This window comes from Macaca nemestrina, chromosome 11, assembly GCF_043159975.1.
Source record: "Macaca nemestrina isolate mMacNem1 chromosome 11, mMacNem.hap1, whole genome shotgun sequence".
Lineage (NCBI taxonomy): Eukaryota > Metazoa > Chordata > Mammalia > Primates > Cercopithecidae > Macaca > Macaca nemestrina.
The window spans coordinates 57421155-57433530 of record NC_092135.1 but is presented as its reverse complement, the minus strand read 5'-3'; the positions used below and the strand labels follow the sequence as shown (position 1 = coordinate 57433530).

At 40.2% G+C, this 12376-nt stretch overlaps 1 protein-coding gene across 26 annotated transcripts in view; it reads left to right on the top strand.

Annotated features, from left to right (window-relative positions):
- LOC105493186 (bromodomain adjacent to zinc finger domain 2B) overlaps positions 1–12376 on the top strand; it is a 412599-nt gene that overhangs the window by 77562 nt on the left and 322661 nt on the right. For 21 of the 26 annotated variants that reach the window (XM_071072837.1, XM_011760686.3, XM_011760678.3 and 18 more), the window contains exon 4: positions 1220–1361. The exons of 3 other annotated variants lie outside the window; for them this stretch is intronic. The gene's annotated coding sequence lies outside the window, so the exon portion shown is untranslated. The remainder of the gene's footprint in view (positions 1–1219; positions 1362–12376) is intronic. 2 more of the 26 variants (XM_011760666.3, XM_071072831.1) reach the window with 1 other exon arrangement.

Here is a 12376-nt window from a genome sequence, read left to right as displayed (position 1 = left end):
GGCTTGTCGAGAAACTCAAGTGCTGACCACCACGATGAGTGATTTCCCTCTGTCTAGTTCTGATCCAAATGCTGTAGTCCAAAAGCCCCCTCCGTGCAGAGGTGCCAGCTAAGCCCAGCACAGCTTTGTTCTCTGCTATGACAGGGCATCACTGAGTTTAGCGTAAGTCTCCCAGGAGCTGCATTCTCCCTCCCCACAGTGGTGAGAGTTTCTCTCCATGCAGCACAACTACAGTCAGGAGTTGGGAGCAGGGAGGCAGTGGCAATTCAAGACCATCTCTCCTGCCCTCCTCAATGCTTCTTTCAGGAATATGAAGTTAAAGCCAGGTACTGTGATTGCTCACCTTACTTTTGATTTTGTGATGGTGATTTTCTGTGTGCAGATAGTTATTAAAATTTGGTGTTCCATTTGGGGGTTGAGCAGTGTAAGCTTCTATTCTGCCACCATGCTCTGCCCCGTTACCCACGTTATGTTTTTGTATTTGTTTTGTTTTATTTTGTTTGAGATGGAGTCTTGTTCTGTCACCTAGGCTGGAGTGCAGTGGTATGAACATGGTTCACTGCTGCCTTGACCTCCCAGGCTTAAGTAATCCTCCCACTTCAGCCTCCCTAGTATCTGAGACTGCAGGCATGTGCCACCACACCTGGCTATTTTAAAAATTTTTTATAGAAACAGGGTCTCCCTATGTTGCCAGGGACTTTATGTTTTAAAGAGTAAGATATCTCTTGATTATCAGCTTTGCCATTTGTATTATTATCTAAACAATGCTTTAGATATTCACATGGTTTCAATTAAGCATCTTTTCAATTAGGAAAAGAGACTCCTTTTTAAAGCTGGTAAAAAGAAGCTACAGAAATGTCCTCCTATGATACCTAAAAATATGCACTATAACAATGTTAAAAAGGGGAAGGGTAGAATAGCAGAACCAGAGAAGAAAAAAAAGAAGAAACAAATTATTCACCAGCAGCAACCAGAAATAACAAACAGGATAGAATTTCATCATACATTTCAAAAGATGATAGCCGAGGAAAGAAATAGGAAATTTCCTGAAGCATAGTATGGCGCCCAGCGCCACATCTGCTCTCAAAAAACCGTGACCTTGAGACACATCATTAATATACCTAAAATAGTAGAGGAATAGATTCATGGAGTTTTTGTTTTGGGGTCTGGTTTTTTTTTTTTTTTTTTTTACATTTTTCTTTCTCTTACTCTGTGAAAGTAGAAACAGCTGCTGAGAAGAGATGACTAAAAGCTGAAAAGTGAAGAATTAATACTGATTTATTGGCAGAAGCAGAAGCTTCAGGACTCTTGAATTGAGGGAATGATCTAAATTCCAAGGATTATCTCTCAGTGAGAACAAGGTATGTTCCCTTCTCTGAGTAGATAGGGTAAACCTCCCAGAAAATCTCATACAACTGAATCCCATTCCTCTACCCAAAGCTGCACATTAAAGTTGCCACACAATTCCAGCGGACATGTCTTCTTTCTATTCCTCGACTGTAGCCACACTAAACTGCTCATGGTATGGCCATTTTTCTTTGCTATTTGAAAAAGTCCTGTTTGTAGCACCTTGTAGCCATGTGACTTCTGCCATTTGTTTTGTTTCTCCAAAGATAATTTGCCTCTCTTTGGATTGTCTCTTCATTAAATATATGGAGGGAAAAAGAGAGACGTTTTAAAAAGTAATTTTAAGTCATTCAGGTTAGGGATATTTTAAAGTCATTGACTATCTTTTAAACAAAACTCAGTGACATTTTCCGTAAACATTGCTGGTAAAACAGTAAACACTTTCCACAATAAGCAGAAAATAATGCTTTTTAGTATTTTTGTCTTCAAAGGTGGAGAAGAAACTAAAGCTAAGGAAGTTATTCAGTATTGCACTCCTCAGAGTAAAATCCGACATAAAACCACACAGTTGGTAAATTCATTAAACCAGCAGCAAAATAATATTTTGTCTATATTGAAGGCAAAAATCAACTCGTCAAAACTCTTTATACACGTGATACTTTTGGACATTATAATATTAACAATATATAATATGAAAGCACAGTTATTCTAACATGTGCATGCTAATGTATAATTACCATTACAGTTGGATGCAGATTTTCTATGTGAAGGGTATGAGCAAATCTTTGATCTGTATGCAGTTCATATGGGGGGGAAGTGCTTGACAACTTGTTCCTTTCATATTGAAAATTCATGCAAAAAGGGGATGAGATTTTTAAAAATTGACTTGTGATTATTTTGTGGGTCAAAAAAGTTTTCTAAAAATGATGTGTTGAGATCAGTATTAACAGAGCAGCAGCTAAGGAACAAGAAAGATCACCATTACATTAGTTAAAGAAATTGCGCTAGAATATTCTCACACTGTGCTATTCCTAGAACATAATTGTCTATAAATGTGAACTCTGATATTGCTTCTCTTATTAAAGGTAATAGTGAAAATTGTACTCGTTATTGAATTTTGGTCCTTGTGTATGTATTTTTTAGAATACAGTGAAAATATGGCTGGGCACGGTGTCTCACACCTGTAATCCCAGCACTTTGGGAGCCCGAGGTGGTTGGATCACCTGAGGTCAGGAGTTCAAAACCAGACTGGCCAACATGCCAAAACCTCATCTCTACTACATATACAAAAATAAGCTGGACATGGTGGTATGTTCCTGTAATTCCAGCTACTCGGGAGGCTGAGGCACAAGAATTGCTTAAACCTGGGAAGCAGAGCCGAGATCATGCCACTGCACTCCCGCCTGGGTGACGGAGTAAGACTCTACCTAAAAAAAAAAAAAAAAAAAAAAAAAAAAGAATACAGTGAAAATAAATAGGCAGTGAATATAAAACTCTGGTTTCCAACCTGAAAGATACTGGCTGTCAAGAGAGAAGGTAGTCATGAATTTTTAAAATCAGATATGAGATAACATTTCCTCGTGGCCCTAAAAAAGACGATTTTAGTGATTTCAGGGAGCTTTCCCAAATGGCGTGTGGTAGTACCATGAATAGCTTGAAACTGTCCTGCAGGGCTAAACTATTATGAATTTTAATGCTGAAGATAATATGTGAGGACAACCTATGATGCAAACATGGTTTGATCACTGTCAGGTGGCTTCTTTAACACACTGAGAATATGTATTCTCCTTCCCCTGTCTCCACCCAGAAAAAGTAGTCATTCCTTACTGAGTAAATTGTGTACTCATTTTACTTTGAATATTTATATTAGAGTAATTATCACATTGTATCAGATACTTTGGGGTTATTGTTAACATTCAAATTGTCTCATCTTTGGCCAATGGGAGCCACCTCATATTGGACCCTTCAAATTGGCTACCAAGTCCTTTTGACATGACACCAATAATCTTTCATAATTTCCATGCTTACTGGTGTGACAGATATTCTAAGCTCATTTTTTAATATTTCTTGACCCAAATGTGGAGTCAGCCATTGCTTCATGGCATTTTTTAGGGGCAGTTGATGTATAGAGACCATAATCTGTATACTGTGGGTGTGTGCTCGTTGCTATACACTGGTCCCTGTTTCTAGGTATTTACAGTATGCAAGTAAGAAATATGTATTTTTAAGTATAAAATATATAATGAGTTCATTCTAACACATACATTTTAAATTCAGCATCACAGAGTTTTTATGCAACTCAAAAATTAATTTCCCAAAAACACCAGCGTATTCATTCTTTTCTTTTTATTTATTTATTCATTTATTTTTTGACAGGGCCTTGCTCTGTTGCCCAGGCTGGAATGCAGTGGCACAATCATGACTCACTGTAGTTTTGACCTCCTGGGCTCAAGCAGTCCTTCCACCTCAACCTCCTGAGTACCTGGGACTACAAGTGTGTACCACCATGCCCGGGTAATATTTAAAATTGTTTGTAAAGTTGGGGTTTCACCACATTGCCCAGGCTGGTCTCTAACTCCTGGGCTCAAACAATCCTCCTACTTAGGCCTCTCAAAATGTTGGGATTACACACCATGAGCCACTGGGCCTGGCCATTTGCTTTTTCTCAGACTGTGCGTGCAACAATGTTACAATAACACCACCAATAACAGCCTAAGAATATGGTTCCTGATAATTTCAGTTGCTGTTTTGTCTTGTTGCTTTGAATACTATATACTGTTAAATTAGTGTGTTTTTAGCTGTTGTGTTTTAAAGTCACTTGGAATAATTCTCTATGGTTATGCCACCAACTTCACATACAAGTAAGTTCATTTATTTATTTGGGTTTCACTTTTATGGGATTGTATTTTGTTTTTTTGGTTTTTGTGAGATGCAATCTCACTCTGTTGCCCAGGCTTTTAGTGGTGTGGGCATAGCCCACTGCAGCCTTGAACTCCTGGGCTCAAGCAATCCTCCTGCCTTGGCCTCCCAAAGCACTGGGATTACAGATGCAAGGTACTGCACCTGGCCTGCTTTTTAACTTTCTTTCTGTTTTATAATAATGTAAATGACTTTATATGGTCCCAAATTCACATCTACAATACAGGTTTTATGAGATACCCACATACTGTACTGTTTCTATTTTTACTACTCTGCTCTCTTCCTCCTTTTAGGTAACCATGTTTTTTTTAAGGTTTTATCCTTTCAACTAAAAAATAAGTAAATATTTAGATGAATGGTGACATACTATACTACGTTTTTCTCCAACTTGCTTTCTTCACTTAACAATAAATACTGGAATTCACTGTAAAGTGCTTCATACTGTATATGTCCCTCATGCTTTCTAATTTTTATTTCTTTATATTTTATTTTTTATTATACTATAAGTTGTGGGGTACATGTGCAGAATGTGCAGGTTTGTTACATAGGTATAAAAATGCCATGGTGGTTCGCTGCACTCATCAACCCATCATCTACATTAGGTATTTCTCATAATGCTATCGCTCCCCTAGCCCCCCACCCTCCCCAACAGGCCCCATTGTGTGATATTCCCCTTGCTGTGTCCATGTTTTCTCATCTCCCACTCAGCTCCCACTTATGAGTGAGATCAGTCAGTGTTTGGTTTTCTGTTGTTGTGTTAGTTTGCTGAGAATGATGGTTTCCAGCTTCATCCATGTCCCTGCAAAGGACATGAACTCATCCTTTTTTGTGGCCACATAGTATTCCATGTTGTATGTGTTCCACATTTTCTTTGTCCAGTCTATCATTGATGGGCATTTGGGTTGGTTCTAAGTCTTTGCTATTGTGAATAGTGACACAATAAACATATGTGTGCATGTGTCTTTATGGTAGAATGATTTATAATCCTTCGGGTATATACACACTAATGGGATTGCTAGGTCAAATGGTATTTCTAGTTCTAGGTCCTTGAGGAGTTGCCACACTGTCTTCCACAATGGTTGAACGAATTTACACTCCCATCAACAGTGTAAAAGCATTCCTATTTCTCCACATCCTCTCCAGCCATCTGTTGTTTCCTGACTTTTTAATGATTTCCATTCCAACTGGCATGAGGTGGTAGCTCATTGTGATTTTGATTTGCATTTCTCTAACGACCAGTGATGATGAGCTTTTTTTCATATGTTTGTTTGCTGCATAAATGTGTTCTTTTGAGAAGTGCCTGTTCATATCCTTCACCCACCCCACTTTTTGATGGGGTTATTTGTTTTTTTCTTGTAAATTTGTTTAAGTTCTTTGTAGATTCTGGATATTAGCCCTTTGTCAGATGGATAGATTGCAAAAATTTTCTCCCATTCTGTATGTTTCCTATTCACTCTGATGATAGTTTCTTTTGCTATGCAGAAGCTCTTTTTAAATTATATCCCATTTCTCAATTTTGGCTTTTGTTGCAATTACTTTTGGTGTTTTAGTCATGAAGTCTTTGCGCTTGCCTATGTCCTGAATGGTATTGCCTAGGTTTTCTTCTGGGGTTTTTATGGTTTTAGGTCTTACATTTAAGTCTTTAATCCATCTTGAGTTAATTTTTGTATAAGGTGTAAGGAAGTGGTCCAGTTTCAGTTTTCTGCATATGGCTAGCCAGTTTTCCCAGCACCATTTATTAAATAGGGAATCCTTTCCCCATTTCTTGTTTTTGTCAGGTTTGTCAAAGATCAGATGGTTGTAGATGTGTGGTGTTATTTCTCAGGTCTCTGTTCTGTTCCATTGGTCTATATATCTGTTTTGGTACCAGTACTGTGCTGTTTTGGTTACTGTAGCCTTGTAGTACAGTTTGAAGTCAGGTAGCATGATGCCTCCAGCTTTGTTCTTTTTGCCTGGGTTGTCTTGGCCATGCGGGCTCTTTTTTGGTTCCATATGAAATTTAAAGTAGTTTTTTCTAATTCTGTGAAGAAAGTCACTGGTAGCTTGATGGGGATGGCATTGAATCTATAAATTACTTTGGGCAGTATGGCCATTTTCACAATATTGACTCTTCCTATCCATGAGCATGGAATGTTTTTCCATTTGTTTGTATCGCCTCTTATTTCCTTGAGCAGTGGTTTGTAGTTCTCCTTGAAGCGGTCCTTCACATCCCTTGTTAGTTGGATTCCTAGGTATTGTATTCTCTTCGTAGCAATTGTGAATGAGAGTTCACTCATGATTTGGCTCTCTGTCTGTTATTGGAGTATAGGAATGCTTGTGATTTTTGCGCATTGATTTTGTATCCTGAGACTTTGCTAAAGTTGCTTATCAGCTTAAGGAGATTTTAGGCTGAGAAGATGAGGTTTTCTAAATATACAATCATGTCATCTGCAAACAGAGACAATTTGACTTCCTCTTTTCCTATTTGAATACCCTTTATTTCTTTCTCTTGCCTGATTGCCCGGGCCAGAACTTCCAGTACTATGTTATAGGAGTGGTGAGAGGGGGCATCCTTGTCTTGTGCTAATTTTCAAAGGGAATGCTGCCATATTTTGCCCATTTAGTATGATATTCATTGTGGGTTTGTCTTAAATAGCTCTTACTATTTTGAGATATGTTTCATTAACAACGTAGTTCATTGAGAGTTTTTAGCATGTAGGAGTTTTGCATTTTATCAAAGGATTTTTCTGCATCTGTTGAGATGATCATGTTGTTTTTGTCATTGGTTCTGTTTATGTGATGGATTACGTTTATTGATTTGCATATGTTAAACCAGCCTTGGATCCCAGGGTTGAATCTGACTTGGTCGTGGTGGATAAACTTTTTGATGTGCTGCTGGATTTGGTTTGCCAGTTTTTTATTGAGGATTTTCACATTGATGTTCATCAAGGATATTGGCCTGAAATTTTCTGTTTTTGTTGTGTGTCTGCCAGGTTTTGGTATCAGGACGATGCAGGCCTCATAAAAAGAGGGAGGATTCCCTCTTTTTCTGTTCTTTGGAATAGTTTCAGAAGGAATGGTACCAGTTCCTCTTTGTACCTCTGGTAGAATTCAGCTGTGAATCCATCTGGTCCTGGACTTTTTTTGTGTGGTAGGCTATTAATTACTGCCTCAATTTCAAAACTTGTTATTGGTCTATTCAGGGATTCAACTTCTTCCTTGTTTAGACTTGGGAGGGTATATGTGTCTATGAAATTATCCATTTCTTCTAGATTTTCTAGTTTATTTGCATAGAGGTGTTTATAGTGTGATCTGATGGTAGTTTGTATTTCTACGGGATCCGTGGTGACATCCATTTTATCATTTTTTATTGTGTCTATTTGATTCTTGTCTCTTTTCTTCTTTATTAGTCTGGCAAGTGGTCTATTTTTGATCTTTTCAAAAAACCAACTCCTGGATTCACTGATTTTTTGAAGGGTTTTTCATGTCTCTATCTCCTTTGGTTCTGTTCTGGTCTTAATTATTTCTTATCTTCTGCTAGCTTTTGAATTTGTTTCCTCTTGCTTCTCTAGTTCTTTTAATTGTGATGTTAGAGTGTCAATTTTAGATCTTTCCTCCTTTCTCTTGTGGGCATTTGGTGCTATAAATTTCCCTCCACACTGCTTTAAATGCGTCCCAGAGATTCTGGTATGTTGTGTCTTTGTTCTCATTAGTTTCAAAGAATATCTTTATTTCTGCCTTAATTTTGTTATTTACCCAGGTTGTTCAGTCATTCAGGAGCAGGTTGTTCAATGTGCCCACAGCCGCCCCTTCCCCCAGGTGCTGTGTCCCAGGGACACAGTTGTGTGGTTTTGAGTGAGTTTCTTAATCATGAATTCTCATTTGATTGCACCGTGGTCAGAGAGTGTTTGTTATTATTTCCATTCTTTTGTATTTGCTGAGGAGTGTTTTACTTCTTATGTGGTCAATTTTAGAATAAGTGTGACATGGTGCTGAGAAGAATGTATATTCTGTTGATTTGGGGTGGAGAGTTATGTAGATGTTTATTAGATCCGCTCGGCCCAGAGCTGAGTTCAAGTCCTGAATATTCTTAATTATCTGTCTTGTTGATCTATCTAATATTGACAGTGGGGTGTTAAAGTCTCCCACTATTATTGTGTGGGAGTCTAAGTCTCTTTGTAGGTCTCTAAGAACTTGCTTTATGAATCTGGGTGCTCCTGTATTGGGTGTATATATATTTAGGATAGTTAGCTCCTCTTGTTGTATTGATCCCTTTACTATTATGTAATGGCCTTCTTTGTCTCTTTTGATCTTTGTTGGTTTAAAGTCTGTTTTCTCAGAGAGTAGAATTGCAACCACTTGCTTTTTTTGCTTTCCATTTGCTTGGTAAATATTCCTCCATCCCTTTATTTTTGAGTATGTGTGTCTTTGCATGTGAGATGGGTCTCCTGAATACAGCACACCAATGGGTGTTGACTCTACCCATTTTGCCAGTCTGTGTCTTTTAATTGGGGTATTTAGCCTGTTTACATTTAAGGTTTGTATTACATGTGAATTTGAGCCTGTCATTATGATGCTATCTGGTTATTTTGCCTGTTAGTTGATGCAGTTTCTTCATAGTGTCAAAGGCCTTTACAATTTGGCATGTTTTTGCAGTGGCTGGTAGCAGTTATTCCTTTCCATGTTTAGTGCTTCCTTCAGGAGCTCTTGTAAGGCAGGCCTGGTGGTAACAAAATCTCTCAGCATTTGCTTGTCTGTAAAAGATTTATTTCTCCTTCGCTTATGAAGCTCAGTTTGGCGGGATATGAAATTCTGGGTAGAAAATTCTTTTCTTTAAGAATGTTGAGGCCGGGCGCGGTGGCTCAAGCCTGTAATCCCAGCACTTTGGGAGGCCGAGGCGGGTGGATCACGAGGTCAGGAGATCGAGACTATCCTGGCTAACATGGTGAAACCCCGTCTCTACTAAAAATACAAAAAACTAGCCGGGCGTGGTGGCGGGCACCTGTAGTCTCAGCTACTTGGGAGGCTGAGGCGGGAGAATGGCGTGAACCCGGGAGGCGGAGCTTGCAGTGAGCCGAGATCACGCCACTGCACTCCAGCCTGGGAGACACAGCAAGACTCCATCTCAAAAAAAAAAAAAAAAAAAAAGAATGTTGAGTATTGGCCCCTACTCTCTTCTGGCTTGTAGGGTTTCTGCAGAGAGATCCACTCTTAGTCTGATGGGCTTCTCTTTGTGAGTAACCTGACCTTTCTCTCTGGCTGCCCTTAACATTTTTTCCTTCATTTCAACCTTGGTGAATCTGACGATTATGTGTCTTGGGGTTGTTCTTCTCAAGGAGTATCTTTGGGTTGTGCTCTGTATTTCCTGAATTTGAATGTTGGCCTGTCTTGCTAGGTTCGGGAAGTTCTCCTGGATAATATCCTGGGGAGTGTTTTCCAACTTGGTTCTATTCTCTCTGTCATTTTCAGGCACACCAGTGAAATGTAGGTTTGGTCTTTTCACATAGTCCCATATTTCTTGGAGGCTTTGTTAATTCCTTTTCATTCTTTTTTCTCTAATCTTGTCTTCTCGCTTTATTTTATTAAGTTGCTATTCAATCTCTGATGTCCTTTCTTCCGCTTGATCAATTCAGCTATTGATACTTGTGTATGCTTCACGACATTCTCGTGCTGTGTTTTTCATTTCCATCAGATCATTTACGTTCTTCTCTAAACTGGTTATTCTAGTTAGCAGTTCCTGTAACCTTTTTTCAAGATTCTTAGCTTCCTTGCATTGGGTTAGAACATGCTCCTTTAGCTTGGAGGAGGAGTTTGTTATTACCCACCTTCTGAAGCGTACTTCTGTCAGTTAGTCAAACTCATTCTCCATCCAGTTTTGTTCCCTTGCTGGCGAGGAGTTGTGGTCCTTTGGAGGAGAAGAGGCATTCTGTTTTCGGAATTTTTAGCCTTTTTGGGCTGGTTTCTACCCATCTTCATGGATTTATCTACCTTTGGTGCTTCATGTTGGTGACCTTTGGATGGGGTCTCTGAGTGGATGTCCTTTTTATTCATGTTGATGCTATTCCTTTCTGTTTGTTAGTTTTCCTTCTAACAGTCAGGTCCCTCTGCTGGAGTTTGCTGGAGATCCACACCAGACCCTGTTTGCCTGGGTCTCACCAGCGGAGGCTGCAAACAGCAAAGATTGCTGCCTGTTCCTTCCTCTGGAAGCTTCGTCCCAGAGGGGCACCTTCCAGATGCCAGCCAGACCTCTCCTATTTGAGGTGTCTGTCAGCCCCTACTGGGAGGTGTCTCCCCATCAGGAGGCACAGGGGTCAGGGACCCACTTGAGGAGGCAGTCTGACCCTTAGCAGAGCTCAAACGCTGTGCTGGGATATCCGCTGCTGAGGCAGGGACGTTTACTTCTGAAGCTGTGCCCACAGCCGCCCCTGCCCCCGGGTGCTGTGTCCCAGGGAGTTGGGGGTTATATCTATAAGACCCTGACTGGGGCTGCTGCCTTTTTTTCAGAGATGCCTTGCCCAGCGAGGATAAATCTAGAGAGGCAGTCTGGCCACAGAGGCCTTGCTGAGCTGTGGTGGGCTCCACCCAGTTCAAACCTCCCAGCAACTTTGTTTACACTGTGAGGGTAAAAGCACCCACTCAAGTCTCATCAATGGCGGACGCCCCTCACCCCACCAAGCTCAAGTGTCCCAGGTTGACTTCAGACTGCTGTGCTGGCAGCGAGAATTTCAAGCCATTGGATCTTAGCTTGCTGGGCTCCGCCTCACGCCTTTTAAAAAATTGCATAGTACTCCACTGTGTGAATGTACCATAATTAATTCAACCATTTCATTATGACACATAATTTGGATTATTTCCAGGTTTTTGCTGTAACAGTGCTTCAATGAATAACTTCCCGTATATATACCTATTTTCATATTTTTGTCAGTGTTGGTCAGATTCTTAGAAGTGAAATTTGCTAGCAAAAATAAAATAAACATGTATGTAACTTTGTTACATACTGCCAAATTCTCCCTTGCTGGGGTTTTTCCATTTTGTACTCCAAAAAGAAGAAGAAAAAAAAAGAAACAAAAAACTGCCCCTTTTTTTCTGCAGGAGCCTCACTCACTAACAGCTTGTTTTGTAAAACTTGGACTTTTGGGCATCTGAAGGATGAGAAATAGTATCTCAGTAATTCTTTTTTTTTTTTTTTTTTGAGACGGAGTTTTGCTCTTGTTGCCCAGGCTGGAGTGCAATGGCACGATCTTGGCTCACTGCAACCTCCACCTCCCAGGTTCAAGCGAATTTCCTGCCTCAGCCTCCTTAGTAGCTGGGATTACAGGCATGTGCCACCATGCCTGGTTAATTTTGTATTTTTAGTAGAGAGAGGGTTTCTCCATGTTAGTCAGGCTGGTCTCGAACTCCCGACCTCAGGTGATCCGCCCGCCTCGGCCTCCCAAAGTGCTGGGATTACAGGCATGAGCCATCATGCCCGGCATCTCAGTAATTCTTAATGTGCATTTCTCTTACTATAAGCAAGGTTACGAATGTTTTCATTTAAGGGGAATTTGTTCCCCTTAAATGCCCTTGGGCATTTCTTTTGTGTGTATGTCTTTTTTTTTTTCTGAGACAGGGTCTTGCATGTTGCCCAGGCTGTAATGCAGTGGTTAATTATAGTGCACTACAACTTCAGACACCTAGGCTCAAGTGATCTTTTTAAGTTAACCTCCCAAGTACCTGCAACTACAGGTGTATGCCACTGCACCCAGCTCACTCTCTCGTGCATGTTCTTGCTCTTTCTCTCTTTCTCTCTTCTTTCCTTTTCCTTCCTCCTTTCCTCTCTCCTTCCTTCCTTCATCTTTTTCTTTCCCTTTCCCTCCCTTTCCTTCCCTCTCCCCTCTCCCTCCCCTCTTCCTTCCGTTCTCTTCCCTTCCCTCTTCCTTTCTTTTCTTTCCTCTTTCTTCCTTTCTTTCCTTTCCTCCTTCTCTTCCTTTCTTTCTTCTTTTTTTTTTTTTTTTGAGACAGGATCTCACTCTATCACCCTAGCTGGAGTCCAGTGGTTTGATCATGGCTTGCTGCAGCCTGGACCTCCCAGGCTTCGAATAGCTGGGAAGATGGACACACCACCATGCCCCACTACTTTTTGTATTTTTTG